This window comes from Triticum dicoccoides, chromosome 6B, assembly GCF_002162155.2.
Source record: "Triticum dicoccoides isolate Atlit2015 ecotype Zavitan chromosome 6B, WEW_v2.0, whole genome shotgun sequence".
In the NCBI taxonomy this organism is placed as follows: Eukaryota; Viridiplantae; Streptophyta; class Magnoliopsida; order Poales; family Poaceae; genus Triticum; species Triticum dicoccoides.
In genome coordinates, this window is record NC_041391.1 from 319,377,910 (window position 1) to 319,383,863 (window position 5,954).

The window sequence follows — 5,954 nt, forward strand, 5'->3', positions numbered from 1 at the left end:
TTCCAAAGCTTGCTTTCTGACCTTCTGCTTGACGGGCCAAACATGAGGGCAGACAGCAAGGTGGTGCTCGATTACCTCCTTGTGAACACCGGGGATGTCAGATGGTTACCAAGCAAACACATTGACATTTGCCCACAGGAAGACAACGAGCGCGCTTTCCTATTTGTCATCAAGGGTGGTGCTGATGGTGAACGTACCGTCAACGCCATCATGCCTTTCCAGGACCACCTTCATAGCTGGTGAAGCAACTTTGAGTTTCTTGCTAGCAAAACTTTCCAGTAGATCATCAATAGGTGCAGCACGCTCTGAAGAGGCGTGCTTTCTGGAGTCCTTGTCGTCATCTCTGCTAGCCTTCTGTCCCTTCTTTGTTTCCTTGGCGGGAACTGTGGCTTCTGCTGCCTCAGCTACTGCCGCGTCTCAACACATATGATCCACACATATGATTGCATCTTTCTTGTCTAATGGGATGGAAATAATGCCCATCGGCCCTGGCATCTTCAAAGTGTTATAGGCATAGTGGGATGCTGCCATGAATTTTGCTAGAGTTGGATGACCAAGATCCCATTATAGGGCAAAGGAAGCTCAATGACGTCGAACACAACCCTCTCGGTACGGTAGTTCAATTACCCGCCAAAGGTCACATGCAAAGTGATCTTCCCCTTGGGTGGGATCCTGCCGGGATTGATTCCTTGGAATGTACCCATGGCTTTGAGTTCTACATCATGGATCTGCAGTTTGCTGAACACCTTAGGGGAGATCAGATTCAGCCCAGCCCCGCCGTCAACTAGCATCTTTGTGGCCTTGAGGTTGTGGATTGTAGGAGAAACCAACAATGGCAAATACCCTACCATAATAGTGGGGTCAGGGTGCTGCTCTTCGTCAAAGATGATAAGCGTGCGGGACCATCTGAGTGGCCTTTGGGAATCCATAGTTGGCTCCATGGAATTGACTTCACATGCCCATTGCTTGGGTTGTTGGCGAGAGAAGTGCAAAGATGCACCCTCATCAATACACATGGCTTCGGTTGCTTTATGGAATTCTTTCCCGCTGGTTTCTTCTTCATCCCCTTCATCACTCTCACCATCTCCTTCTTTCTTCTCACGGCCTCTAGCAGGTTTTTCCTTTTGCTGCGAGGCCTTTCTGCGGTAGCCCCCTCTTCCTCCACGGCCTTTTCCACCAGCACCCTCTTGATCTTTCTCTCTATGACACTTCTCATACTCATCCTTCTGTTTCTTAACAAACTGCTCGACTTGGTGGCACTCTTGGAGATCGTGGCCCTATGTGCGGTGGATCTTGTAGTATGGCCCATCGGACGTCCCACCTTTCTCCGCCACCACGGCCTCCCAACAATCAGCATGTGTGGCAGCTTCCTTGCCAGGGGCTTCGGTTTTGGCCTTCTTGTCGGGGGCGAGATCGCCAGAACTCTCAACGGCCAATACTAACTTATCTTTTGGCTTCTTGTTGCCCCTTCGGCTTCTCCTCTTTGGGTTAGTGGTCCCGTCGCCATCCTCCGAATGAACCTCGACGCCATCCTCCTCCCTGGGGAGTCGCCTTCCTTCCTCAGCCCGAGCACTCTTATCCACCAGGGTGTACAACTCATTGACGGTCTTGGGCAGCTAGACATTCATTTTGGAATGTATCCTTCTGTTGCGCACGTTTGAATGGAACACGACAACCACAGCTGCTAGATGTATCTCTGGGATGTTACGATGCACTCGATTGAACCTCTGCATGTACTTCCGTAAGCTTTCCCCTTCCTTTTGTGGAAGGACTTGGAAGTCATTGGGCCGCCCGGGCTCTTGATGGCCACTCATGAAGGCACCAACAAATTCATTGCACAAGTCAGCCCATGACAAAATGGAGTTCTCTGGCAGGTGCATCAGCCATGACCTCACATTTGGCTTGAGCACCAAAGGGAAGTAGTTGGCGAACACCTTCTCATCCCTGCCCCCGCTGGCCTGAACGGCGATCGTGTAGATGCTCAGAAACTCTGCCGGTTTAGTTTTTCATCGTACTTTTCTGGTAGCTCTAGCTTGAAGACGCGGCTAGATGGCCAGCGGACCTGCCATAACTCACTAGTGAAGGCAGGGCACCCAACCTCGAAAGGTAGGTACCCGCCAGCACTGGGCACGGGCTCATCGTTGTCTAGGACATTGCACCTGTCAGATTGACGGCGTGCCTTACAACGTCTGTCTACAATGACACACAAATCTTCCTTCCGCCGGTCTTCCAGAACTCGTCGTTGATCATGATCGGTTTGCGGGCCAGACGAGGCCATCGACGTCTCGTCTGGCTCGTCGACACACTAGTCTTCCTGTAGCCGCTCCTAGGTCTAGTGTGATTGAGGGGGTTGCATTGTTAGTGTGCCCCCCTCGACACGGCCACCTGCCCGAGTTGCTGTTCGCGGGTACCGTGGTGGCTCTGCCTGCTGTGATTTTCTAGCTTCAGCAAAGCCGAGCAAACTTTGGATGGTGGCCCACTACTCATCCATTTGATCAACTTCCGGTGGGGATCTAAGTAGGAGTTGGGCCCGCGCCATGGCTTCCGCAGCCGTTCTCGGCATAGCTGACGAGGCAGATTGCAACGTTGGTCGACTCCTAGTAGTTACAGTAGGAGCGTCGCCGCGTTCTTGCCATCATGGACCGGTCGTCAAGGCAGTTTGGTGACGAGGAGACCGCGCTTGGGAGCCGGTAGCCTTACCCGTTGCCTCGTCTTGCCCTTCTTGCTTTCGGCAAGGTGTGCGTCTGGTAGTTGTGCCCGTGGTAGGCGGAACTGGAGGGTTGTGTCTTGCGCTAGAGTGAGTGTCATTGCGACGACTATGCCCGCTGGTTCGGCAGGGCGGTGGGGACTGGTTGCCCTCTCCCTCCCGTAGCTTTAGGGTCAAGCTCGGCTAGAGGCTGATGATGGGGCCTGCCTCTGGCGTTTCCTGTCCTAGCTTCGAACGCGGGGGACACAACAATTGCGCCGCCTACGTCGGGCATGTCGCCCATAGTATCCGTCTCACCCAACGCCACCGTGGTGCCTACGACGTCCGCGGCTACGTGCGAGGGAGCCTTCTAAGTAGAATGATGTGTTGTCGTTCCAGATTTATTCTTGGGCGCCAGAAATGAAGAAAATGATGATGAAGATCGACACGCTGTTCACAACTTCGGGTTCGTGCGAGCGATTCCCCCTACCTGGCACGCCAAAGATGTCGTGGGTGGACATGATCACCTATGGGGCCATGAGCCCCTTTGTGTTTCGGCAAGGGGGAGATCACATTGCACAAAGAGCGGAAGCCATGGGGCAGCACGACGACGATGACACTGGTGGTTTTTCCCGAGGTTCGGGCCGCCGTGAGGCCTAAAACCCTACTCCTGCTTCTGGTGGATTGAAGGATGGAATCACAACAACACACAACACTCAAGCCCGACAGGGTTGCCTCGGGATAGCAGCTACGCCCGTACAAGTGTGAGGGGGTCTGGATCACTTCCTAGGTTGCCTTGGACTTCCTTTTATAGCTAAAGGGGTAACCAAAGTGGCAAAACAGTCATTTGTCTATTGATTAGATAGCTAACTGGGCTATCATACCTAATTCTGGCATTTAGGACAAAGTGCATTAAATGCACTTCTAGGTGTCATGTTGAGGATGAAGCCTGGCAAGCATGTCGTGCCGCTTAGTCATCTTCTGCTTATCTATTTGAGATGCCTCTGGATGGGTGTCATATGAGTGTAACATGTCTTCCAATGGGCTGGCACGTGCTTAGTGGAGGCCACTTAATCTCCCGGGGGCTACACACCACATTGACAAGTGATTTGCATTGCGGTGTGGTGGCGCGGTGGCGCCTTGGCGGGATTCCCTGCCCTTGGTGGCCCCAGCAAGCCTGCCGGGGCAGTCTTGGACTTGTCCTTGGGGTGGTCTCGACCTGGCTGGCTCTCCTGGCCGGCAAGGGAGGCCTTCCCAAGGTGATGATTCTGTTGTCTTGTTTTTTGACTTGGTCTTGTTGATCCGCTTCTTGATCTCACAAAGAGCGGTTTCTCTGGCTTGGTCTTGCTTTGTATACTTGTGGTGGGACATGTGATGCCAGAATGCCTGTGTAGGTCTAGTTAACAAGTGCACATGTTTTTTGCATCAGCACTTCATCTCTTTAATTGCCAAGTGCATCGATGGCATGACCACGTGCAAGAGCTATCAAGACTGAGGTGACATCTCTCCTTAACGAGCTTCCTTATGATCGACATGAGACATGACTATTACCTCAATCCAGAATGCTTGTATGCTTAGGTATGAGGAATATCACCGGAGATGCTTGGAATGAAGACCAAGTCATCAAGTACATGGACAAAGGAGCATGTTGGAAGGAACCGCTAAAATTCTATAGTGGTCGGACAGCCAGCCTCTTTCCTGGACATCCGATGCATGGACACCAAAACCACAACATCGCATTAGCAGCCGAAGAGCTACAAGCCCCAGACATCCAGCCCGAGAAGCTCAGACATCCGGCCCCCGCCCGTATATCCAGCCCTGACGGCATCCGAGAGTAACATAAGTTCTACCACTCCTAGCCTAGATATCCGACCATGACCCCAGACATCCGGCTTGTCCCAAATCCTCGGACATTCGGCCCCAAACCCGGACATCCGACACCTACGCGTGCATAAACCGGCCCAAGGGCCATGTATCCCCTCTTCTCCCCTTCTATATCAGGGGCTACTATATAAGGACCCCCACCTCCTTCTAGCTATAGGGGTAGCAAAGTGATAGCTCATTCGAGATTGAGTTGTGCTCATCCACTACCTACTCCCATGGAGTCCAAGGCCTCCATGTGAGATGATCCCCTAGTGGAGTCAAGACCCTAATTCGAAGATCCGCTAAGGATTCAAGACCTCTCTCCTTCAAGGATTCAAGACCCTAATTCGAACATGCGAGCCGTGCTCATCATGGCCCAGGAGTTGCTGGATGCAGGCTGGCGGAAGGGGGACGCGATGCCCTAGTGGAACGGGTCGCCGAGTTGCTGGACGCCGCGTGCCGGGGAGCGGCACAGTTGTACGCCCTACCTATATCACAAGATGTGGCAGGGGTGCACACTCGCCCCCGCCACGACCACGCGCCCTTGGAGCTCCTGGGGGGCCTCTCGGCGTCACCCGTCCTACTCTGACCGCGCTGCCTCAGGGCGACGCAGACCCGAGCGGCCTCCCCTAGGGTCGCGCCGGGGCGCCAGCCCGCGCCCCTCGGGACCTGGAGGTAGGCCCGGAGGACAGTAGCATGGGGCAAACGGGCAGCGGCTCGGGCGCAGGCAGCCCAGTGGCCTACGTACCAACCGCGATGGATCTATGATACACGTCAAGGGAGGGCCCTAGCCGGCTCCCCTCACCAGGATGGGTGCTGGAAGCGCATGAAGTCGAGGCTCTCCGTGAGCCGCCCCCGAGCTTCACCAACACCTTCAACGACAACAGTCACTGGGTACAGCCGATGCCTCAGGAGCACGATTACACTAACCATGAACCGCAGGTGAACCCAGCCACAGCCGTCGCCAGGGCCTCCATGTTGATGGCCCCATCGCAGGCGGGCGGAGAGCCCTGGGGGCAGCACGAGGGGAGCCCGGGAGCGGAGCCTCCCCCATGTCGCATGGAGCAAGGCGCAGCATGGAGGTAGGTCCTCTGTCGCGGAAGGCACCAGCGATCCATCGCCCCCCGGCAGAGGGCCTACGGTCATCAAGGGCGCCTCGAGCATCCTCCTTGCCCCTTGGTCTCGTCCTGGTTTCCGGACGCCACAATGGTGGTCGGGGATGGCGCAGGGCGGGCCCTCATCGGGCGATATGAAGCAAGGCCCCGTGTCTGTGAATGTCACCGCTCGTGACACTCTCACATAATAATGAGTGGGGATGTACACACACCGGAGTCTCCTGAGTGCCACCCTGCGGCCTCACGGGGGCTCCCACCCACATCCAAGTGGAAGCACCATCCTCCGCACT